The 26,694-nt window shown below is 38.8% G+C and overlaps 1 long non-coding RNA gene across 1 annotated transcript in view; it reads left to right on the forward strand.

Annotated features, from left to right (window-relative positions):
- LOC115834156 overlaps nt 1-25,662 on the forward strand; it is a 47,140-nt gene extending 21,478 nt beyond the window's left edge. The window contains exons 2-3 of the long non-coding RNA XR_004029210.1: nt 19,419-19,560; nt 25,449-25,662. This is a non-coding gene — a long non-coding RNA (uncharacterized LOC115834156). The remainder of the gene's footprint in view (nt 1-19,418; nt 19,561-25,448) is intronic.
- Nucleotides 25,663-26,694: the final 1,032 nt, after the last annotated feature.

Here is a 26,694-nt window from a genome sequence, read left to right on the forward strand (position 1 = left end):
ATGAGTGAGAACATGCAATGTTTGGTTTTCTGTTCCTATGTTAGTTTGCTGAGGATGATGGCTTCCAGCTTCATCCATGTCCCAGCAAAGGATATGATCTTATTATTTTTTATGGGTGCATAGTATTCCAAGGTGTATATGTACCACATTTTGTTTACCCAGTCTATCATTGATGGGCATTTGGAGTGGTTCCATGTCTTTGCTATTGTAAATAGTGCTGCAATAAACATATATGTGCATGTGTCTTTATAGTAGAATGATTTATATTCCTTTGGGTATATACCCAGTAATGAGATTGCTGGGTCAAATTGTATTTCTGGTTCTAGATCCTTGAGGAATCACCATACTGTCTTCCACAATGGTTGAACTAATTTACATTCCCACCAACAGTGTAAAAGCATTCCTGTTTCTCCACAGCCTCACCAGCATCTATTGTTTCCTGACTTTTTGATAATCACCATTCTGACTGGCATGACATGGTATCTCATTGTGGTTTTGGTTTGCATTTCTCTGATGATCAGTGATGTTGAGCTTTTTTTCATGTTTCTTGGCCACATAAATGTCTTCTTTTGAGAAGTGTCTGTTCATATGCTTTGCACACTTTTTGATGGGGTTGTTTTTTTCTTGTAAATTTGTTTACATTCCTTGTAAATTCTGGATATTAGACCTTTGTCAGATGGGTAGATTGCAAAAATTTTCTCCTATTCTGTAGTTTGCCTGTCACTCTGATGATAGTTTCTTTTGTTGTGCAAAAGCTCCTTAGTTTAATTAGATCCAATTTGTCAATTCTGGCTTTTGTTGCAATTGCTTTTGGCATTTTTGTCATGAAGTCTTTGCCCATGCCTATGTCCTGAATGATATTGCCTAGGTTTTCTTCTAGGGTTTTTATGGTTTGGGGTTTTACATTTAAATCTCTAATCCATCTTGAGTTAATTTTTGTGTAAGGTGTAAGTAAGGAGTCCAGTTTCAGTTTTCTGCATATGGCTAGCCAGTTTTCCCAGCACCATTTACTGAATAGGAGATCCTTTCCCCATTGCTTGTTTTTGTCAGGTTTGTCGAACATCAGATGGTAGTAGATGTGTAGTGTTATTTCTGAGGTCTCCTTTCTGCTCCATTGGTCTATATGTCTGTTTTGGTACCAGTATTATGCTGTTTTGGTTATTGTAGCCTTGTAGTATAGTTTGAGGTCAGGTAGTGTGATGCCTCCAGCTTTGTTCTTTTTGCTTAGGATTGTCTTAGCTATACAGGGTCTTCTTTGATTCCATATGAAATTTAAAATAGTTTTTTTTCTAATTCTGTGAAGAATGTCAATGGTAGTTTGATGGGAATAGCATTGAATCTATAAATTACTTGGGGCAGTATGGCCATTTTAATGATATTTATCCTTCCTATCCATGAGGATGGAATGTTTTTCCATTTGTTTATGTTCTCTCTTACTTCCTTGAGCACTGGTTTGTAGTTCTCCTTGAAGAAGTCCTTTACATCCCTTGTTATCTGTATTCCTAGGTATTTTATTCTCTTTGTAGCAATTGTGAATGGGAGTTCATTCATGATTTGGCTCTCTTCGTGTATATTGTTGGTGTAAAGGAATGCTTGTAATTTTTGCACATTGGTTTTGTATCTTGAGAATGCTGAAGTTGCTTATCAGTTTAAGGAGTTTTTGGGCTGAGATGATGGGGTTTTGTAAGTATATAATCATGTCATCTGCAAACAGAGACAACTTGATTTCCTCTCTTCCTATTTGAATACCTTTTATTTCTTTCTCTTGCCTGATTGCCCTGGCCAGAACTTCCAATACTAGGTTGAATAGGAGTGGTGAAAGAGGGCATCTTTGTCTTGTACCGGTTTTCAAAGGGAATGCTTCCAGTCTTTGCCCATTCAATATGATATTGGCTGTGGGACTGTCATAAATAGCTCTTGTTTTTGAGGCATGTTCCATCAATACCTACTTTATTGAGAGTTTTTAACATGTAGGGATGTTGAATTTTATCAAAGGCCTTTTCTGCATCTATTGAGATAATCATGTGGTTTTTGTCCTTGGTTCTGTTTATGTGATAGATTATGTTTATTGATTTGTGTATGTTGAGCCAGCCTTGCATCCCAGGGATTAAGCTGACTTGATCATGGTGGATAAATTTTTTGACGTGCTGCTGGATTTGGTTTGCCAGTATTTTATTGAAGATTTTTGGATCATGTTAATCAGGGATATTGGCCTGAAGTTTTCTTTTTTTGTTGTGTCTCTTCCCGGTTTTGGTATCAGGATGATGCTGGCTTCATAAAATGAGTTAGGGAGTAGTTCCTCCTTTTCAATTGTTTGGAATAGTTTCAGAAGGAATGGTACCAGCTCCTCTTTGTATTTCTGGTAGAATTCAGCTGTGAATCCATCAGGTCCTGGGCTTGTTTTTGTTGGTAGGCTATTAAATACTGCCTCAATTTCAGAACTTGTTATTTTCTGTTCAGGGATTCGACTTCTTCCTGGTTTAGTCTTGGGAGGGTATATGTGTCCAGGAATTTATCCATTTCTTCTGGATTTTCTAGTTTATTTGCATAGAGGTGTTTATAGTACTCTCTGATGGTAGTTTGTATTCTGTGGGGTCAGTGGTGATATCCCCTTCATCATTTTTTATTGTGTCTGTTTGATTCTTTCCTCTCTTCTTTTTTATTAGTCTAGCTAGCAGTCTGTCTATTTTGTTAATCTTTTCAAAAAACCAGCTCCTGAATTCATTGATTTTTTTGGAAGGTTTTTCCTGTCTCTACCTCCTTCAATTCTTCTCTGATCTTAGTTATTTCTTGTCTTCTGCTAGCTTTTGGATTAGTTTTCTCTTGTCTCTCTAGCTCTTTTAATTGTGATGTGAGGGTGTTGATTTGAGATCTTTCTAGCTTTCTGATGTGGGCATTTAGTGCTATAAATTTCCCTCTTAACACTGTTTTAGCTGTGTCCCAGAGATTCTAGTACATTGTCTCTTTGTTCTCATTGGTTTCAAAGAACTTCCTGATTTCTGCTTTAATTTCGTTATTCACCCAGGAGTCATTCAGGAGCAGGTTGTTCAATTTCCATGTAATCATGTGGTTTTGAGTGAGTTTCTTAATCCTGAGCCCTAATTTGACTGCACTGTGGTCTGAGAGACTGTTTCTTATGATTTCAGTTCTTTTGCATTTGCTGAGGAGTGTTTTACTTAAAATTATGTGGTCGATTTTAGAATAAGTGCCATGTGGCACTGAGAAGGATGAATATTATATTGATTTGGGGTAGAGAGTTCTGTAGACGTCTACTAAGTCCACTTGACCCAGAGCTGAGTTCAAGTCCTGAATATTCTTATTAATTTTCTGTCTTGTTGATCTAATACTGACAGTGGGGTGTTAAAGTCTCCCACTATTATTGTGTGAGAGTCTAAGTCTCTCTGTAGGTCTCTAATAACTTTCTTTATGAATCTGGGTGCTCCTGTATTGGGGTGCATATATATTTATAATAGCTAGCTCTTCTTGTTGAATCGTTTGCTTTACCATTATGTAATGCCCTTCTTTGTCTTTATTGATCTTTGTTGGTTTAAAGTCTGTTTTGTCAGAGGCTAGGATTGCAACCCGTGGTTTTTTTTTTTTTTTTTTTTTTTTTTGCTTTCCATTTGCTTGGTAAATTTTTCTCCATCCCTTTATTTTGAGCCTATGTGTGTCTTTGCATGTGAGATGGGTCTGCTGAATACAGCGCACTGATGGGTCTTGACTCTTTATCCAATTTGCCAGTCTGTGTCTTTTAACTGGGGCATTTAGCCCATTTACATTTAAGGTTAGTATTGTTATGTGTGAATTTGATCCTGTCTTCATGATGCTATTTGGTTATTTTGCACACTAGTTGATGCAGTTTCTTCATAGTGTCATTGGTCTTTATATTTTGTTGTGTTTGTGCAGTGGCTGGTACCAGTTTTTCCTTTCCATATTTAGTGCATCTTTCAGGAGCTCTTGTAGGGTAGGCCTGGTGGTAATGAAGTCCCTCAACATTTGCTTGTCTGGAAAGGATTTTATTCCTCCTTCATTTATGAAGCTTAGTTTGGCTGGATATGAAATTCTGGGCTGAAATTTCTTTTCTTTAAGAATGTCAAATATTGGCCCCCAATCTCCTCTGGTTTATAGGGTTTCTGCTGAGACATCCACTGTTAGTCTGATGGGCATCCCTTTGTAGGTGACCTGGACTTTCTCTCTGGCTGCCATTAACAGTTTTTCCTTCATTTTGACCTTGGTGAATCTGATAATTATGTATCTTGTGGTTGATCTTCTCATGGAGTATCTTAATGGTGTTCTCTGTATTTCCTGAATTTGCATGTTGGCCTGTCTTGCTAGGGTGGGGACGTTCTTCTGAATAATATGCTGAAGTGTTTTCCAGTTTGTTTCCTTTCTCCCTGTCTCCTTCCTGTACTCCAATCAATTGCAGGTTTGCTCTTTTTATGAAGTCCCATATTTCTTGGAGGCTTTGTTCATTCATTTCCGTTATTTTTTCTCTAATCTTGTCTGCATGTCTTATTTCAGCAAGGTGGTCTTCCAACTCTGATATCCTTTCTTTTCCTTGGTTGATTTGGCTATTGATACTTGTGTATGTTTTATGAAGTTCTCATGCTGTGTTTTCAGCTCCATTAGTTTGTTTATGTTCCTCTGTAGACTGGTTGTTCTAGTTAGCAATTCCTCTAACCTTTTATCAAGGTTCTTAGGTTCACTGCATTGGGTTAGAACATGCTCCTTTAGCTCAGCGTAGTTTTTTATTACCCATCTTCTGAAGCCTACTTCTGTCAGTTCGTTTATCTGATCCCTTATCTAGTTCTGTGGCCCTGATGGAGAGACTTTGTAATCATTTGGAGAAGAGGCACTCTGGCCTTTTGGGTTTTCAGCATTTTTTCACTGATTCTTTCTCATCTTCATGAGTTTGTCTAGTTCCAGTCTTTGAGGCTGCTGACCCTCAGATGGGGTTTTTGTGGGGGCTTTTTGTTGTTGTTGATGCTGTTGTTGTCATTTTTTGCATGTTTGTTTTTCTTTCAATGGTCAGGTCCTTCCGTAGGGCTGCTGCAGTTTGCTGGGAGTTCACTTCAGGCTCTATTCATCTGATTCGCTCCGGTGCCTAGAGATGTCACTCAAGGAGGCTGGAGAACAGCAAAGATGGGTGCCTGCTCCTTTTTCTGGGACCTCTGACCTTGAGGGGCACTAACTTAATGCCAGTAGGACCGCTTCTGTATAGGGTATCTGACAACCCCTGTTGGAGGGTCTCATCCAGTTTGGTGGCACGGGGAGCAGGACCCATTAACAAGGCACTTTGTGTCTTGGTGGAGGGGTTGTGCTTCTCTGGGGGAAACCCACTCATCTAGGCTGCCCGGATTCCTCAGAACTACTGGGAGGAAAGGTTCATAGAGACTGTGGCCACCCCCTTCCCTAGGGACTAGGCCCAGGGAAATTCAGCTTATTTCCCTGAGCCTCTGGCTGGAGTTATTGGAGTTCTGCTGGGAAGCCCCACCCAGTGAGGAAGGATGGGTCAGGGTCAGGCCTGAAGAGGCATTCTGGCTGCTGACTGCCACAACTGGTGTGTTAGGCTGTGGGTACAAGTCTTGGGAGCAAGCCGTCCAGTCTCCTTGGCTCTAGCAGGGGAAAAGAGCAGCCTGGAGCTTTAGAGATGGATGCCACCCTTCCCCCACCCAGGGAGTTTCCGTGTTAGGCAGTTGCAAGTCCTAGTGCAAGCTGCTGTCCCTCCTCCAAGGAGCTCAAATGGCTTAGACAGCAGGCAGCCTCAGCTGTGTTGCTGGTTGACCATCCTCCCAGAGGTTCAGTGGGTTTAAGCAGATTCCAGCTGTTGAGAATCTGTGTGTTCTGGGGTTGGGACACTAGGCCCCGGCGGCATGGGTTCACAAGTGGGATCTTCCGATCCATGGGTTGCACAGTTCTGTGGAAAAAGCACGGTTTCCCTGGCTAGGTAGCACACTCACTCACCGCCTCCTTTGGCTGAGGGGAGGGTGCTCCCCTGCCCCACATGGCTGCAGCACCACACTGCTCTTCCTCCTCTCCGTGGGCCACACCAGTCTTCTAGTCAGTTCTGATGAGAGAACCTGGATACCTTGGTTGCCAGTGAAGGAGTCACATGCTTGTTATGTTTTCTTTTTCTTTCTTTCTTTTTTTTTTTTTTAATAGGAGCCACCCAATGTCGCTGTTTCTAGTCGGCCATCCTGGCCCCTCCTATTTCTGTATTTTTAGTAGAGACAGGGTTTTGCCGTGTTGGCTAGGCAGGTCTCGAACTCCTGGCCTCAAATGATCTGCCCACCTTGGCCTCCCATACAGGTGTGAGCAACTGCGCCCAGCCACTCTTTTATTCTTTTCTGCAGATTGGGCTTTTCATCTGTTGTCATTTCCTTCAGCCTGAGGAACTTGCTTTAACATTTCTGGTAGTGAGGTTTTGCTTACAATAAAATTCTCTAAGCCGTTGCCTGAAAATGGCTTTAATTCACCTTCATTTTTGAAAAATGAACAGTTAACATTTTTCATTTAGCATTTTAAAGATATCATTTCATTATCTTCTTTCTTTTTTTCATGAGAAGCCAATGGTCATATTTATTGCTGTCACCCTGAATGTAATGCATAATTTTTTTCTTTAATTGTTTTTAATATATTTTATTTTAATCATTAGTTTTCACCAGTTTGGCCAAAAAATTCCTAGATGGGTTTATCTTTGTGTTTGTCCTGCTTGCAGTTTGCAAAGTTTTTGGATCTGTTGATGTATTTTTATCAGTTAGAATACGTTTTAGCTATTATCTCTTCAAGTATTTCCTCTGTTTCATTCTAATCTCTTTCTGGAACCTCAATTACACATACGTTAGATGATAAAATATTGCCCTGGAGGTCTTGTATGCTCTGTTCCTGTGTGTGAATTTATTCTTTTTTTTCTATATTTCTGTTTTTAAGTTAATTTGCTTATTCTTTCTTCTGTAGGTCTGGCCTGCAATTAAACTGATTTAACAAACTTTTTATTTATGGTGATGTATTTTCAGTTTCGTAATTTTTACGATTTGGTTGTTTTTTTCTTTTAGGTTTCTACATCTGTGCTGAGATTCCACATCTGTTCATCTATTTTGTCCACTTTTTCCCCCAAATTTTTAATCAGAATTCTATTAACTGTTTTAAAGCCTTTGCTAATTTCAACATCAAAGTCAACATGTCAACATCACCAGTCTGAGGGTCTGCTCCTATTTACTATTTTTTTTTTCTGTTAGTTGTGGGTCATATTTCCATGTGTTTTTGTATGCCTAGTAATTTTTGACTGGATGATAAACATTTAAGATGATAAACCTTTTGTTATCTTTTTACAGAGTGTTAAATTTTGCTTTGGGAGGTGAATAAGTTACTAGCATATTCCCTTGATCTTTTGGAGGCTTGGTTTTAGAGTTTTTGAATGGGCATCTGTTTTAGTTTTTCCCTTAGTTCTGTGCCATAGACCTTAGTCATGATATGTGTTTCTTACTCCTAATGTGTGGTCCTTCTAGAGTCTTAATGAGCAGCAACGGTATTTATCAAGCTCCTCTAACCTAGCCAGACTTGAGCTGCAGGCTGGAGAGTCATTAGGTAGCTGCTGAGATCATTTCTCAGTTCTTTATCCTTTCAGGTGCTGCTTTCTTCTGGATTGCTTAGATTCTCACCATGAAAATAGACAGTTCAGGTAAAAGCCAAGGATTCGAGGAGAGTTTGTTTGCAGATTTGGCAGTATCCCCTCTGTGTCTCCGATTTTCTGAATATTTTTCTTCCAATTTCATGTTCTGCTAGAATCTCTGAACTTCAGTCTTCCTGTCCTTTTCCCATTAGGATTACATTTCTTGGTTGATTTTCATTTTCTCCTTGTACTGCAGGGAGCCTGAACGTGTTATCAGGGGAAAAGCCAACTAATCACGGAGCTCACCTACTGTGCTCCTTCAGTTTCTGCCTGCTTTGGATTGTACACCAGTGCCTTCAAACAGTTTAAAAAACATTTGTCTGGAGTTTATAATTCTTATTATAGGAGATTTAGTCTGATACGAGCTATTCTACCACAAGTAGAAATAGAATTTTTGCATAAACTGATATCTAATATTGGTTGCCTGCCAGTCCTTTGTCATGTGCTGTGGGAGAGATTTATATACCTTAACAATGATCCACATAACAACACTACAAGGTAAGTATCATCATCGTCATCATCATCATCAATCATCACCATCGTATTACTGAAAAGAAACTGAGGCACAGAGTGATAACAAACTTGCCCAAGTTTATAAAGTAAGGGACAGATGCAGAATTCAATGTTGTGTGTGTGTGTGTGTGTGTGTGTGTATATTTTTTTGAAACAGAGTCTCACTGTGTCACCCAGGCTGGAGTGCAATGGCATGGTCTTAGCTCACTGCAAACTCTGCCTCCTGGGTTCAAGTGGTTCTCCCACCTCAGCCTCCCAAGTAGCTGGGACTACAGGCGTGTGCCACCACACCCGGCTAATTTTTGTATTCTTAGTAGAGACGGGGTTTCGCTATGTTGGCAGTGCTGGTCTCGAACTCCTGACCTCGTGATATGCACGCCTCGGCCTCCCAAAGTGGTGGGATTACAAGCATGAGCCACCGCGCCCGGCCTTGAGATGTAGTCTTGCTCTGTCACCTAAGCTGGAGTGCAGTGGCAGGATCTCCTCTCACTGCAAGCTCCACCTCCTGGGTTCACGCCATTCTCCTGCCTCAGCGTCCCGAGTACCTGGGACTACAGGCCCCCGCCATCACGCCTGGCTAATTTTTTGTATTTTTAGTAGAGACGGGGTTTCACCGTGTTAGCCAGGATGGTCTCGATCTCCTAACCTCGTGATCTGCCCGCCTCAGCCTCCCAAAGTGCTGGAATTACAGGCCTGAGCCACCGCCCTCGCCCCCAATGTTGTATATATTTTATATAAAGCTTGTAATTATGCCAGTGATTATCAGACTTGGCTGCAGATTGAAATTTCTTGGGGAGTTTTAAAACTACTGATGGTTTGATCCCAACGCTATAGACTTTTTAAAAAAATAACCAGTTGTAACTATGATTTGGCTATTGAGATTTAAAAGTTCCTCAGATGTTTCAAATGTGCAGCTGAGACTGAGAACCATGGTGCTATGACATGATTCCCATGATACCAACTAAATTCTGTAACCAGGTCCGTTGATGCTAATTTAATTTTTTTCTTTCTAAATAATTACAGAATGAAAAGATGTTTTATATAGTTACTATTCTGATACCATAATGATTAACAGTGAAAGAAAGACTTTTTGAATATCTCAAATTAGTTTTTTTAAAAAGCCAATCCATTGCTAAGGGTTCTGGTTGCCATTATCTATATATGAGTGAAAATGATTATGAATGTAATGAGTGTTTTTATTTATTGTGTAATAGGAGCTTTATACTTGTTCACTTGTTTTGTGAATAAGAATAGGAAATAAAATTTACAAGAGCTATTGGATTACTTTTTTATCTTTGTTACTTAATATGAAGAAAATAAATAGCTAACAATGAGAATAAAAGCCAGCCCATCATGAGAGTCACTTGCCGATGCCTAATGCCCGGTTGCTGATAGCAGCTGCTTCATGTTGATAGTGCAGTAAGGGGGCAACACATTGTGGGTGATGAAAAGTTTCTACAGAGAGTCTTGGGGCCTCAGTTTCAGTTTGAGATATTAGCCCAGTTTTCTAGTGTGACCTGAAACTGCCTCAACTTCTCTATACCTTCTCTATACCGAGGTATAGAGACAATTCCAAGACAGCAGTTGGAATTGAGGCCCTTCTGGCTCCAGCGTTTTATAATTATCAAATTATTTCCTCCTTGAAATACTCTTTCTCTGCTTTCTCTGAAGACAGTAGAACAGTTGCTAGAATAAGGCATCTATGCAAATATCAAAAGTAAAAGTATACCATTTGAATATGTTTTTAACTGCACCTATTTCGGTGAATAAATCCTGTAATAAACTGATGATTTGGAAGTAGAGTGGATGCTGCTAAAAGCTCAGTTCATCTGAGAAAATTCCAGATAGGGGAAGCTTGATGTAGGCAGAGAAAATGAAGAACTGTGGTAAAATTTAATGAATAGCTGATGAAGCCCATCTGACCCTCTGTGTCAGGAGGTAACCAAATGTGTCTTTGTTGAGAAGTCCTGTGACACAGAGTTGTGCTTCCACCTGGCAGGAGATGCTGGTACTGGTGGCTGCCTGCATTCAAGCCCCTCTTTCCAGAATGGTAACATTGTGATTTGCTTTAGTTAGGATTCCTATTCTAGCTGGGGGAGGTATGGCTCTGATAGAAAGGTAATAAACCCACCAGGAAAGGCTGATTTGCGTTGGCTGGCTGCAGCATTGAATTGGGAACAATAGATGGGATAATAATGCAGTGGTTGGAGGCCGTTTGGCTTTGACCTGGGTATCATTCATAGGTTGAACACAAAGCTGTTTTTACTCGTAGTTAAACATTTGGCAATTGCTGATCAGTACAATGTACTAGATGTCCTACCGGAGTAGCATGGTTCAGTGGGCAGAACATTGATTGAACTAGAATGTAAAAATATTTGTACTTAAGTGTGTCTGTTTTGCTGTTGATTGCTTTTGTGAATTTGGATTCATCCTTTGCCATCTTGGGGTGTGTGTGTGTGTGTCTGTATTCATTTGCTTTGAGATGTGAAATCAGGGGAGAGGGTACCTTCAGTAAGATGAGTTTGAAATACTTAAAGGAATGAACCAAAATGAAGGTCAAAATAAAAAATTAAGAAAAAAAAGATCAAAGATATGAAAAAGCTGAATGACAGTATATTTTTATGTAAAAGATTTTCTAGACAGAATATTTGAAATATTGAGGCCCCAAAGCTCCAATGGTTAAGGCCCGCAAACACCAATGATTAAGAACATAAATGCAATGAAAAGACAAAGGATTGTTGACTCACAGATTTACTAGGTACATTACATATTACTTTACTTTTTACAGTCTTTGTGTAGTGTTAATTATGTGAGTATATTACCCTGTTCTCTTGTTTGTAAATCAAGGTTGCCAGTTTACAGGTGGAGTTTGAGGCCATATTCCGTTCTTTGAAGAAGCTCTCCAACATATCAGAACTCTACACATTTTACTCTCTTCTTGCTAACTCTTACTTGGCATAAATACATGCATTCTGGAAAGAATCTTTAGTGTGCGTGTGTGTTTGTGTGCGTGTGTGTTTGTGTGCGTGTGTGTTTGTGTGTGTGTGTGTTATTTATACTTAAGCAGCATTTTTATATACCTTCATTTTAACAAGAAGAACACATACATGTGATAAAGGTAGCGTAGGTGATGTTGGGAGGAACATGAGTAGACAGTATGAATTCCAGGATTCTTCAGATCAGAAGTATTTAAGGGTGTGATATAGGTGTAACCCTGTTTATGTTCTACAGAATAGGGGAATTTGTTTTCAGCTTGGACTAAATGAGTAGTTCCTCACTTGATTACCTGCCACAGGAGTTCAAGGTTTCAAACTCTTAGAATGGTGGTTTATAGCACCTGGAAGTGGGGAGGCATGGAGAATAGAGGGGATGCAGCCTCAAAGGTGAGTAGTCAGAACAAAGCACTCTACCAAGAATAAGGAAGGTGCAGGATTATGTGAATAGAACTCTTATCCCCAATCCACTCCCAGGAAAATACAGCATATGCGCTGAAGCAATTCTTTCATTGGGAAAGAGTCAATGCTTTGAATAAACCTTGGGAAAGTGCATAATCAGTAACAAATTTTCTATCAAAACATACCCCTATAACACAGTGAAGGGGCAATCTAAATATTGAGGCCAGGTTGTATGAGATAGGAATTATGTAAGGTACATAAAAGGGAGGATAAGAAAGCACTGAAAGAAGCTGTATCTAGAATGCAAGCTCTGATAATTTACTGTACTTGGGGCCAAGTTCTAAGCTGTAATTCTCACTCTGGCACATGTGTTATGATATTTCACCTAATGAGAGTGCAGCCGCTCTCCCTAATCCAGAGGCAGTACAAGAGACAGAATAAGAGTTCAAGCTGTGCACAGTCCCTAATGCTGACTCCTCCACCTATTACCCATGATGCTGGGCAAATTTCCTATATTCCATGGACCTCAGTTTATTCAATTGTAAAATGAAAACATTAAAGTACTTCCCTTGTGCATTTTTATAGGTACTAAATGAGATAATTCATGCCAGGAATTAGGAGAGTGCTCAATCAGTGTTAGCTATTAGTAAGATGGTGATTTCCTCTGAGAGAATGAGAGGCAAAAGGATTTCGATTATTGAAAATGTAACTGGGCCCTGGTGAGCCAGGAGATGGCTCATCATGAAGACGTATCACTATATGAACAGACAAAAGGATGCAGGCAACTAACAGTACTTGGATTGGAATGAGAAAATTGACAATTTTGAGAGATTCAAGAAGTATTGAGATTATTCCCAACTTCTAAATTTCAGGCTCCATTGGAATTTACCACTTTTCTTGTAGATGCAGGTTTATATATAGATATAGAAGTATCTATTTTGGTTTCGGTTCCTGGAGTGTAAGCTCTCTGAGGCAGGGTCTTTGTCTGACTCTTCGTTCTATCCTCCCCTGTGCTTGGTGAAATACAGTGCCAAGATAGAAATACACTTTCGGTTGTGATAACATTCTGTAAACGGCTCTTGTTTTCTGGAAATGCTTATTGTGGAATGCTAGACTTTGATGGCAGAATTTATACAGTGATCTACTTTGCTCTCTGTAACTGTGATTACACATTTTTTTAAACCTCACGGCATTTTGAGATGACTAAAAGTTTGATTGAGTATGACTGAATTACACCATGTAATATAAAGTACATTCATTTTACTAGGAAGTTAATGGAAGCTTAAATTGCTATAAAACCTTAAAACATGATTGCATATGATAATAAACTCATTTGCCTTCTAGTTAAAGATCAGTGAAAAGCCCTCAGTTGGATACGATACAGAAAAATTTTTATTCAGATTTATCCTAGAATCTACTTCTTGTGTTCTACAAGTTCTTTACAACTTATTTCTCTACTACTTATTTCTCTCATTGTTTCTGTTTTTGAGCCATGATAAAATCCATTGGCTTAAGACTAGAAAACCCAGAAACAAATCCATACATCTGTAGTGAACTCATTTTCGACAAATGTGCCAAAAACACACATTGGGGAAAGGACTTGTTTCTTCAATAAGTGGTGCTGGGAATAAACTGGGTATCAGTATGCAGAAAAATGAAACTAGACTCCTATGTCTCGCCATATACAAAAATCGAATCAAAATGTATTAAAGACTTAAATCTAAGGCCTCAAACTATGAAACTACTAAAATAAAACATTGGGGAAACTCTTCAGGACATTGGTCTGAGCAAAGATTCCTTGAGTAATACCCCACAAGCACAGGCAACCGAAGTGAAAATGGGCAAATGAGGTCATATCGAGTTACAAACCTTCTTTCTGCAAAGCAAAGGAAACAAACAACAAAGTTAAGAGACAACCCACAGAATGGAAGAAAATAAATGCAAACTCTCCATCTGACCAGGGATTAATAATTAGAATACCCAAGGAGCTCAAACAATTCAATAAGAAAAAAACTGATAATCCAATTGAAAAATGGGCAAAAGATTTGAATAGACATTTCCCAAAGAAGACATACAAACGGCAAACAGGTATATAAAAACCTGCTCAATATTATTGATCATCAGAGAAATGCAAATCAAAAGTACAATGAGATATCACCCCAGTTAAAATGGCTTATATCCAAAAGACAGGCAATAATGAGTGTTGGTAAGGGTGTGGAGAAAAGGGAACCCTTGTACACTGTTGGTGGGAATGTAAATCAGTACAACCACTGTGGAGAACAGTTTGGAAGCTTCTCAAAATCTAAAAATAGAACTACCATATGATCCAGCAATACCACTGCTAGGTATATACCCAAAAGAAAGGAAATCAGTGTATTAGAGACAGATCTACAGTCCCATGGTCGCTGAGGCACTATTCACAATAGCCAAGATTTGAAAGCAACCTAAGGGTTCATCAACAGATGAATGGATAAGGAAATCTGATAATATACACAATGAAGTGCTGTTCAGCCATAAAAAAGAATGAGATCCTGTCATTTGCAAGGACATGGATGGAACTGGAGGTTATTATGTTAACTGAAATAATCCAGGTACTCAAACTTTGCATGTTCTCACTCATTTGTGGGAGCTAAAACTTGAAACAATTGAACTCATGGAGATAGAGAATAGAAGTATGTTACTGGAGGCTGGGAAGAGTAGTGGGGGTGAGGTTAGGGGGAAGTGGGGATGGTTAATGGGTACAAAAATATAAGTAGACAGAATCAATTAGACAGAATGGTGGTAGAACAGGGTGACTACAGCCAGCAATAATTTATTGTACATTTAAAAATAAGAGTATAATTGGATTGTTTGTAACACAAAGGAAGGATAAATGCTTGAGGTGATGGATACCCCATTTACTCTGATGTGATCATTATGCATTGTATGCCTGTGTCAAAATATCTCATGTACCCTGTAAATATATAAAGCTACTATGGACCCATAAAAATTAAAAATAAAAAATTATTTTTAGTCCAGGTGCAATAGCTCACGCTTGTAATCCCAGCACTTTGGGAGGCTAAGGCGGGAGGACTGCTTGAGTTCAAGAGTTCAAGACCAGCCTGGGCAACATAACAAGATCCCGGCCTCTACAAAAAATAAAAAAAAAATTAGCCAGGCATGGTAGTGCATGCCTATAGTCCCAGCTACTTGGGAGGCTGAGGTGGGAAGATTGCTTGAGCCAGGGAGGTTGAGGCTGCAGTGAGCTATAATTGCAGCACTGCAGTCATCCTGGGGGACAGAATGAGACCCTGTCTCAAAAAAATTTTTTTTTGAAATCTGTTGGTTTGAATGCTTCCTTCAGTGTTTCTATCAGGTCCCTCCTTAGTATCTTATACATATAATATAGAATTACATATAAAATACAAAAACTAGAAAACTTAAAAGAGATGGATAAATTTCTAAACACATACACTCTCTCAAGACTGAGCCAGACAGAAAGAAATTCATTCCTTGAACAGACCAATAACGGGCTCTGAAATTGAATCAGTAATAAATAACCTGCTAACCAAAAAAAAAAAAAAAAAAAGACCACGACCAGACAGATTCAGATTCACAGCTGAATTCTACCAAATGTACAAAGAAGAGCTGGTACCTTTCCTACAGAAACTATTCCAAAAAATCGAGGAGGAGGGATTCCTCCCCAACTCGTTCTATGAGGCCAGCATCATCTTCATACCAAAACCTGGCAGAGACACAACAAATAAAGAAAACTTCAGGCCAATAGCCTTGATGAACATTGATGCAAAAGTCCTCAATAAAATACTGGCAAATCAAATCCAGCAGCACATCAAAAAGCTTATCCACCACGATCAAGTAGGCTTCATCTCCAGGATGCAAGTCTGGTTCAATATATGCAAATTAATACATGTGATTCATCACATAAACAGAACTAAAAACAAAAACCACATGATTATCTCAATAGATGTAGAAAAGGCTTTTGATAAAATTCAACACTCCTTCATGTTAAAAACTCTCAGTAAACTAGATAGTGAAAGAACATACCTCAAAATAATAAGAGTCATCTATGACAGACCAACAGCCAACATTATACTGAATGGGCAAAAGCTGGAAGCATTCCCCTGGAAAACTGGCACAAGACAAGGATGCCCTCTCTCACCACTCCTATTCAACATAATATTGGAAGTCCTAGCCAGAGCAATCAGGAAAGAGAAAGAAATAAAGGGCATCCAAAAAGGAAGAGAGGACGTCACAATATCTCTGTTTGTAGACGACATGATTCTATATCTAGAAAACCTCATAGTCCTGGCCCAAAAGCTCCTCCAGCTGCTAAGTAAGTTCAGCAAAGTCTCAGGATACAAAAATCGATGTACAAAAATCATTAGCATTCCTGTATACCAACAACAGCCAAATCTCGAGCCAAATAAGAAAGACAATCCCATTCACGATTACCACAAAAAGAATAAAATACAAAGGAATATAGCTAACTAGGGAGGTGAAAGAATTGGCAAAATATTGTTCAATTACAAATTACAAAGAGAATTACAAAACACTGCTAGAAGAAATAAGAGAAGACACAAACAAATGGAAAAGCATCCCATGCTCATGGATAAAAAGAATCAATATCATTAAAATGGCTATACTCTCCAAAGCGATTTACAGATTCAATGCTGTTTGTACCAAACTACCAATGACATTCTTCACAGAACTAGAAAAAACTATTTTAAAATTTATATGGAACCAAAAAAGAGCCTGAATAGCCAAGGCAGTCGTAAGAAAAAAGAACAAAGCTGGAGGCATCATGTTACCCAGCTTCAAACTATACTACAAAGGCTACAGTAAGCAAAACAGCATGGTACTGGTATAAAAACAGGCATATAGACCAACGGAACAGAATAGAGAGCCCAGAAATAAGGCTGCACATCTATGACCATCTGATCTTTGACAAAGCTGACAAAAACAAGAAATGGGGAAAAGACTCACTATTCAATAAAAGGTGCTGAGATAACTGGCTAGCCATATGCAGAAGATTGAAGCTGGACCTTTTCCTTAGAACATACACAAAAATCAACTCAAGATGGATTAAAGACTTCAATGTAAAACTCAAAACTATCAAAACCCTAGAAGACAACCTAGGCAATACCATCCTGGACATAAGAAAGGGCAAAGATTTCATGACAAAGACACCAAAAGCAATTGCAACTAGAAGCAAAAATTGACAAGTGGGATCTAATTAAACTTAAGAACTTCTGCACAGAAAAGGAGGCTATCAACAGAGTAAATAGCCAACCTACAGAATGGGAGAAAATATTTACAAACTATGCATCTGACAAAGGTCTAGTATCCAGCATCTATAAGGAAATTAAACAAATTTACAAGAGAAAAACTAACAACCCCATGAAAAAGTGGGCAAAGGACATGAACGTACACGTCTCAAAAGAAGACCTACACGCAGCCAACAAGCATATGAGTAAAAGTTCAATATCACTCATCATCAAAGAAGTGCAAATCAAAACCACAATGAGATACCATCCCACACCAGTCAGAATGGCTATTATGAAAAAGTCAAAAAATAACAGATGCTGGCAAGGTTGTGGAGAAAAAGGAACATGTATACACTGTTGGTGGGAGTGTAAATCCCATTGTGGAAAGCAGTATGGTGATTCCTCAAAGAGCTGAAAGCAGAACTACCATTTGACCCAGCAATCCTATTACTGCTTATATACCCAGAGAAACAAAAATAATTCTACCATAAAGACACATGCACACAAATGTTCATTGCAGCACTATTCACAATAGCAAAGACAGGAAATAACCTAAATGCCCATCAATGACAGATTAAATAAAGAAAATATGGTATATATACACCACGGAATACCATGCAGCCATAAACAATGAGATCATGTCTTTCGAGAGAACATGGGTGGAGCCGGAGGCCATTATCCTTAGCAAACTAAAATAAGAACAGGAAACCAACTACTGCGTGTTATCACTTATAAGTGGGAGCTAAATGATGAGAACTTATAAACACAAAGAAGGAAACAATAGCCTGGCATGGTGGTTCACGCCTGTAATCCCAGCACTTTGGGAGGCCAAGACGGGTGGATCACCTGAAGTCAGGAGTTTGAGACCAGCCTGGCCAACATGGTGTGAAACCCCATCTCTACTAAAAATACAACAATTAGTCAGGCTGGTGGTGCATGCCTGTAATCCCAGCTATTCAGGAGACTGAAGTGCAAGAATCACTCGAACCTGGGAGGTGGTTGCAGTGAGCTGAGATCGTGCCACTGCACTCTAGCCTGGGTGACAGTAAAACTGTGTCTTGTGAAAAAGAGAAACCAAAAAACAAAGAAGGAAACAACAGACACTGGGGTCTACCTGTGGGTGGAGGGTGGGAGAAGGAAGAGGAGCAGAAAAGATAACTATTGGGTACTGGGCTTAGTACCCAGGTAATGAAATACTATGTACCACAAACCCCCATGACACGTTTTTACTTGTTTAACAAACCTTCACTTGTACCCCCAAACCTAAGGTAAATGTTAAAAAAAAATTCACTGGTCTAAATGCTTCCTTCAGTGCACCCATGAGGTCCTTCCATAGTATAAAATACACATGTATTGGCCGGACGCAGTGGGTCACGCCTGTAATCCCAGCACTTTGGGAGGCCAAGGCAGGCAGATTGCCTGAGCTCAGGAGTTCCTGACCAGCCTGGGCACACAAACTCCGTCTCTACTAAAATGCAAAAATTTAGCCAGGCATGGCGGCATGCGCCTGTAGTCCCAGCTGCTCAGGAGGCTGAGGCAGGAGAATTGCTTGAACCTGGGAGGTGGAGGTTGCAGTGAGCCGAGATCACGGCATTGCACCCCAGCCTGGGTGACAGAGCAAGACTGTCTCAAAAAAAAAAAAAAAAAAAAGCCACGTGTATTACATACACAATTATATATTGTATGACAGAGCTAGACTCTGTCTCAAAAAAAAAAGCCACATGAATTACATACACAATCATATATTGTATGACAGAGCGAGACTCTGTCCCAAAAAAAAGCCACATGTATTACATACACAATCATATATTGTATAAGATAACTTATATATAATTTTATAAAATATTAAATATATTACATAAAATAGTATTGTATACTAATAGATATGAAATAGTAGTATATACATGTAATATGTAATATTTGGCAGTATTTAAATGCTATGGGATAAAGATAATAAGGAGAAAATAGCTAAAAGATAGATATACATGTATATGTACATAAATTTCAATATGTTAGCATATACATATTAATATGTTTGATGTTATTACTGTGTACTAATATCTATCTATATTTAGCTTGTTAATACATATGCTTGCTCAAGGCCAGATTAGAGCCTTTGTTAATTATGTTGCTAAGGCGCTCTTGCTTTCCTCTGATACCCATCACCAGGCTGAGCTTCAGTTTATTTCTCATCACCGTCTCTAATTGTTTGGGAGAAGTACTGTGGCTCGTTGCCTCTCATTCTGTTCTGAGAGGTTCTGTCTTCACCAGCTGCCAGGGTATTCTGCCCCTGGGTCTCTGCCACACTGAGGTATAGGGGAAGCTTGTTCCACTCCCCACTTTTTTTTTTTTTTTTTTTTTTTGCTGGAAGAATCATCTCTGAAGGTTTTTCCCTGACAGTACACTCTCCTTGAACTGAGTATGTCTAACCACAGCTGGTTTCACGGACATTTGATCTTTGCAGTTGCACAGGGTCCCATTCTCAGAAGAGCCCGGTACTTGACTTAATTCTCTCCTGTTTTGATATTCTGGATAATTTTTGAACAAGAAGCACTACATTTTTATCTTTCACAGGTTCCTGCCAATTATAGAAGCAGTCCTGTTTCAAAATGCCATTAAGCATCCTTCTGAGCTGCGGAAAGTCATAGGACCAGTCCTCAGCCGTGCCCATTACAGTAGCAGTGACAGCACACCACTTTGCTCATGATACGGATCAGTAAGTGTTTAGGTGAACTCTGCTCTATCTGCAGATGTTAAGAACTCACTCCACACCCCCTCCCACACTGAGGCCCATGCAGTGAAGAGTAAGGGACCTTCTCATAGCCTCATGTGATGAATATTGAAAACTCGAAGACTGAATCTTTACTTCATGCAAATAAGTTCTTGAAGGAATCCTCTTAAAGTCTGTCATCATGTTATTAGAGATGCAAATTCTCTTCAACTCTAAGGTAGCAGCCAGTAGCATGTTGCATAGCTGAGTAGCTTTAACAGAAGGAAGGAAACGTAGCACTGCATTAGTTTCCCAGGGCTGCCGTAACACATCAGCACACACTAGACAGCTTAAAACAACAGAAATTACTTTCCTCACATTCTGGAGACCAGAAGTCTGAAATTAAGGTATCAGCAGAGCCTTACTCCCCAGAGGTTCTAGGGATGAAAGTGATCCTTTCCTTTTCCAGCTTCTGGTGGCTGCAGCTGTCCCTTGGCTTGTGGCTGTGTCTCTCCTTGATCCATCTTCATGTCACCTACTCCTCTTATGTGTATCTCTCCTCTGTGTGTCTGTCCCCAAACTCAGACCCTTTCCTAAAAGGATACAGGTGGTTGCATTGAGAGCCCAGAACATGTGATTGCACTGAGAGCCCAGACAGATGATACTGGATGTGCATCTTTTTGGGTGCCACCATTCAGCCCACTACAGGCACCTATGTTGATAGGAGTGTTTAAGATATTCAAGCAGGAGGCCAGGTGCGGTGGCTCATGCCTGTAATCCCAGCACTTTGGGAGGCCGAGGCGGGCAGATCACCCGAGGTCGGGAGTTCGAGACCAGCCTGGCCAACATGGAGAAACCCCGTCTCTACTAAAAATACAAAAATTAGCCAGGCGTGGTGGTGCACGTCTGTAGTCCCACCTACTCAGGAGGCTGAGGCAGGAGAATCGCTTGAACCTGGGAGGAGGAGGTTGTGATGAGCCAAGATCGCGCCATCACACTCCAGCCTGGGTGACAGAGCGAGACTCCATCTCAAAAAAAAAAAAAAAATTCCTGCAGGCAAGGTGACAACATTTGGGAAGGTGTTCAGTGCACACGCAAGGCACCTTCATTTTTAAATGAGGTGTCCTCAAAGCACAAAACCCAAAGCTGTCACCTTCTCGAAGCTGATTCAGAGATCCATGTTTTCCATGTTGTCAGGAGTGGAAGGCTTTTGTGGTGTGCTCCTTTCTCTGCGATTTTTATAGTGAACCTTAAAGATGTCTGCCCTAAATGTTCTACATTATTCTAGCTTGTTCACTGGTTCAAAGGCTGTAGTATAAATTTTGCACAAATGATTCATCTCAATTCTCTTGACCCTTGGAAAGGGCTCAATACACAGTCATCCCTGGTTAAATTTCATATTTAATAGATGAGTCTATATGCTGTCATTTTCATCAATACTTTTGTGTAAGAAACTAGAAAACATGAAAAAGTCACTTAGTTTCTCTAGTCCCATTGAAGAGTGATGGGATTAGGTTAATTTTTGGTTCAATTCCTTTGAATTGAGAATTCTGTATTTTGTAAAGTAGCACATAAGCACTATGAGGGTAGAAATTAAAAAGAAACTTTTTATTATGGAAAATTTAAACACATGCTAGATAATGTGTCCCTATGCACTCATTACCCAGATTCAACATTTAATAATTCAATTCAAAGTTAACATCATCTAACCTCTTGTCATATTACTAAACATATAATAAGCAGTTTGTTGACAATTTAATCTCCAGTTTAAAAACATATACTGTGCAAAGAATTCTGCTTTTATCAAGATCATCACAACCAAAGCCTGTAATGCAATGTTTAGATGCATAAATGCTACAAAGTTTTGGGGAAATAAAACAACTTCAAAGTTGGCGCCAGACCTATGGTGTGAGGAATACAATTTTTTATTCCTCTTTCCATTGTGTTTCTTCAATTTTTGAAATTCTATGGGCTGAAAATGAAGGGAGAAAAAGGGAGGTGTATTCATTAGCATAGTGATGGTTGTAAGAGGCAAGAATGGATGAGGTTGTCAGGAGAACAGGAAAAAGAGGAAAGTAAGAGGCTGAGAGAGTGACCCTGATAATTGATGACCATTCGCCCAACTAGAAAAAGATGAGCTCAGTAGGAGACTTAGAAGTGTGTTGGCCTAGCGCGGTGCTCACGCCTGTAATCCCAGCACTTTGGGAGGCCGAGGCGGGTGGATCACAAGGTCAGGAGTTCAAGACCAACATGATGAAACCTCGTTTCTACTAAAGATACAAAAAATTAGCTGGGCATGGTGGCGTGCACCTGTAATCCCAGCTACTTGGGAGGCTGAGGCAGGAGAATCACTTGAACCCAGGAGGTGGAGGTTGCAGTGAGCCGAGATGGCACCATTGCACTCCAGCCTGGGCGACAGGGTGACTCTGTCTCAAAAAAAAAAAGGAAGTATGTCAACACGGGGAAATCAACCTAGAATAGCTTGGGAACCTGATCCAGAAGCCACAGGAAGAGGATATTTTTTTAAAGGAAGTGAGTGGTGAACATTGTCAAATCCTGCATTTGACATATGAGAGGAGTGTCAGTGGCATGATGAAGGCAGAAGCAAGACTTGAGAAGTCAGCAGAAGTTGACCAAGAGGAGACAGGCCGGATTGACGACTCTCAGAAGGAGCCCAGTTCTTAGGTGGGAGGAGAAGAGCCAATAGCTAGTGGGTAGATGAGGAGAGTGAAGTTAATTATTTTCAAGGCAGGAGATATTTGACAGTATTTAACCGCTTCTGGGATAAAGGTGGTAGAGAGGAAAGACAGAAATAAATAAACAAGGGATGTTTTCAGAGAGGCTACTGTGGGACTTAGACCACAGGTAGAGAATAATTTATAGGTGGGGGAGGAATCATCATTGTGATGAAAGGGAACAGAGAAATCTGAAAGCTCTGATCTGGATACAGATGTAGACAGTTTTAAGGGTAGGAACTGACGCGTTTCCATCTGATATATATGTGCTTTATATATATATATATATAAAATATACACACACACACATATAGGTGTGTATATATCTATGTAGGCATATAGATATACATACCTATATATAAAAATTATATGTAAGTATAATATATAATAGATATAAGTACTGTATATTATACATATATATAATTTTTTGAGGGAGGTGACAATGTGGTCTGCTGAGAAGCCAGAGATTATTGCTATAATCTCAGTGAACACTAAATACTTATGGAATAAATGCTAATAAGCAATGTTAAAAAAACAGATGTATATACTCTTAACAATTTGTTGGTAATTACCTTTTTCTCCCTTTTTTTTTCTTTTTAGCTTGCATTTTTTTCCCTTTTTAATAACACTCAGTGATGGTACCTAAACAGAAATTATAAAATAAAAGAATCATTTATTTTTATGGAGAAAAAATAAAATAAAATCAACCAACTAACCGAAGTGTTAAATCTAAATTGGTCTTACTATATTCCAGAGAGTTTTAGTGGTAATACAACCGTTACACAACACATACATGCTCACATGCACACACACACACCCCAGAAATCAAATCATCCAATGTAAATGCACCCTACAGTCAACCTGAAAGCCTTTAGGAATAAATACGTGTTTCTTACCATGCTCTGTGATTGTCACCCCCTTGGATCTTCATGTCCAATGCTAAAAACAAATGAAGCATATAGATCTCTTAGACCCAGAGTTTGTCAGCTGATTCTCATTATTCAAGGATGGGAGGAGAGCTGTTAGAGGAGCAAGGCAGGGGAAAGCTAGCACAGCATTGTTAGAGATCTCAGTACAGTGGTTGAGAGGAGGCAGCTTGCTTCTATAGGGAGAGGTTAGGGGACGGAGGGGCGTAGTTGGGTTTGAATTTTCTTGTTCCACTCCTAAGGAAATGCCAGTTCCTATAGAGCATACCGCTCTTTCTTTTCTGTTCCCTTGCCCCTTATTTTCTTCTTATTTTCTTCTGTCTTGATCTTTCCATACCCCGAAGTTAAAGGATAGGGGTGCCCACTAGAGAGCAGAGTCGATTCAGATCTGGTAGAATGAAGAGTTGCAATCAATCTTCCCCGTCCATGTAGCTTCTATGTTCTACCATGAAGGGAACTCATCTTCCTTTTCCATCTCCCTTTTATATTGTTCAGCTAAAAAAGGAAGCATCAAAATAATTTGTAAGCACGGTGTTGGTTTTTGTAAACTTCAGATTCGTTTTAGAGTCATCAGAGAGCTAACTTCTGCTTATACCTATTTGATACCCAACAAGAAATTTTGCGACAATAAAATGAAACACTTATGGTCTCTGAATATCATAAACACTTTCAATTATGTGTTTAAATTCAGTATCTGTGTAATAATTAAAGAAGTTACAACAGGATAAACCAAGTAGGAAATAAATGCTGGAACTTTGCTTGGTAGATTTAGGGCATCCAAGGCATTGACCGGTTTTCTGAAAGACCATGACAGTTAAGAAATTCCCCTGCCAGGGATAAAATTAAAAAAAAATAAAAAATACTTTAAAATATCAGATCTTTCATGTCTAGGGAGGAAGAGTTTAAATTTTGTACATATTCATGCCATTTCCTCCACAATACATAGCATGTAGAAAAATGTTCAATAGATATTTGTTGAAAATATTTTTTGAGTATGTATTCAAAAAAGAGGATACGTCTAAAAAGAGCCTGTCAAGGATCTGAAAAACAGCCACCTAATTGGTATGTTTCTTTCTTATTTTTAATTTGAAAACCAGAGCCGCATCATTATTTTGGGGGAGTAAGAGTTTTACCACTTTCCTCTGCCAGCACCTTTATAGATGTATCCAGAAAGGCTCTGATTGTCATGAATGCTTTTGCAAACATTCTGCAAAATAATAATGGCAGTTCTGGCATAATTTTTTTTTAATTTAATTGGGCATAGATCAGAAATGGAAGAAACGCTTTAAAAACATTACAAGGGATTTCAGAGCAAGAATAATGCTCTGAAATAAGCATAATGGGATGAAGAATGATGACACTTTTTAGTTGAAAAAATTTTAAGTGCTTTTATCCTTTTAAAAAGCAATTCAAAAATTATCCTGACACTGATGCTTAGAAAGTGTCTGTAATTAATTTTTCTCTGGAGCACTATAAAATGTGAGCTGGTTCTCCCCCGTCTGTGATAGTTTACATGGAAGGTTATCTAATCTTGCAGAAGATCATGTACCTTTTTTTTTTTCCTGAGGCTGAGTCTTGCCCTGTCACGCAGGCTGGAGGGCAGGGGTGCAATCTCTGCTCACTTCTTCCCACCTCAGCCTCCCAAGTAGCTGAGACTACAGGCACAGGCCATCACGCTTGGATAATTTTATTAATTTTTGTATTAGCCTGTTGCAAAAGCATTTGAGGTTTTTGCAATAAATACAGGTTTTCACTATCTTGCCTAGGTTGGTCTCCAGATCCTGGGCTCAAGTGATCTGCCTGCCTTGGCCTCCCAAAATGCTGGAATTATAGGTGTGAGCCAGTAAAATATTTTGGAATAACCCAGCATATATCTTGTTACTTATAAACTTTATTTATGTGCTATATTTTGTATATTAAATATTAGAAATTTAATTCTTGCTTTTTAGATAAAAATAAGCATAAATGGACATTAATTTTTTTCTTTATGCCTCAATTATCTTGCATAGTTCTTGGGGTATATATCCTTTTCATCCCCACTTCATTTTAGAAATCATAAATGTAGGCCTTTCTCTAGCCTGTAGGTAAAGAATCACATAGTCTTTAAGAGAGAAATGGGGGATATAAAAAGCTTAGATACATTCAGTCTCTCCTTAGAGTATAATGAGAGATAACTGTAAACAATAGTTGATTTTTATTAATAGATTATGTATCTCTGTTTGTTTTATTTCAGGGGTTAATTTTCAAGTTTTGGATGGTTCTCCCTCTTTGAGTTACCATTTGTTTCTGCTTATAAGCTACTGCTCATGCCTTACGTACTAGTAAATATTGAAAAGGGAAAGCCTTAGGTGGCTTGCAAAGGCTGTGATGTAAATATGTGTTGCTGAGATAGGGAAGTGAAGGTGTTGGATGATGCATGACTTTCACAGGTGTTCTTATACCACATTCATGCCCCCTCAGGTGAGTTAAGTAAAGCTGGTTACTTAGTATCAAGGTATAATGAGGTCTCAGAACTTTGAGTCACTCTTTTCATTGACTGTCATGGATTCCATTTTCAGCTCTATTTATTGAAGACTATCACTATGTTATTCTCATTGTTAATCTTACTCCGGAAGCACCAGTAATCCAAGTGATTAGATTATCCTTAATGTTATAGCAAGGAAAAATTTTCAACAATGTTAGTATTAAATGAACTTGTATTAAATATCATTGTCACGTGAGTTCCAGGTCTTGCTATCATGTTCTGCATTCAATTAAATACCAGAAGGCAAGTCAAAGAAGCCCATATAAACATGGACCAATTTTTACATTGAAGTATTAAAATCTAGTTTCTTTAATACTTAGTATGATGTTAATTAGAGGACAATATAATAAAATATAAATTTATTTTTTATTTTCTCAATGAAAAATAAAACCCATCAAAAGAATGCTTCAACTACTTGATTCAAGTACAGACTAATATCTTCATATGCAGTGAAGTGCTGCCAAGTTCTCAGATTCTTTTAGGACCAGCAAAATCAGAATTAGGAAAGAAATGTTGAGAAGGCAAATTGCTTAGAATTTGAGTAATTCTAAGTTTAACATTTATATTAATTTATTGAACTGAGAAGTTGAGTAATTCTCAGTTTAGTAATTAATGGCATAAACAAAGTATGGGGGGCATTGGTTTTCAATCTTTAAAAGCTTTTAAATCTTTATAGTCCTCATATATTTTTATGTAGACATCTAAGTTTTCATTACAAGTTTAAATAGTTGCAAAAGATGTTTGACATATTGCAAATTTTGTTATTTAAAAATAAAATAACTAGATCATTATTTTAAATATGTTCAGCATAGTGGCAATAATATGGTAATTTCATATCTCCTACCAAATATTTTAAAATATATGAAAGGTCTTTAAAAGTCAGGTATTTTAGTGTCTACTTTATCTTCTGAACTAATTTTATGCTTTTTACCCAACATAATTTTCTCCGAATGTG

Source organism: Nomascus leucogenys, unplaced genomic scaffold, assembly GCF_006542625.1.
Source record: "Nomascus leucogenys isolate Asia unplaced genomic scaffold, Asia_NLE_v1 000657F_136776_qpd_obj, whole genome shotgun sequence".
NCBI classification, from domain to species: domain Eukaryota; kingdom Metazoa; phylum Chordata; class Mammalia; order Primates; family Hylobatidae; genus Nomascus; species Nomascus leucogenys.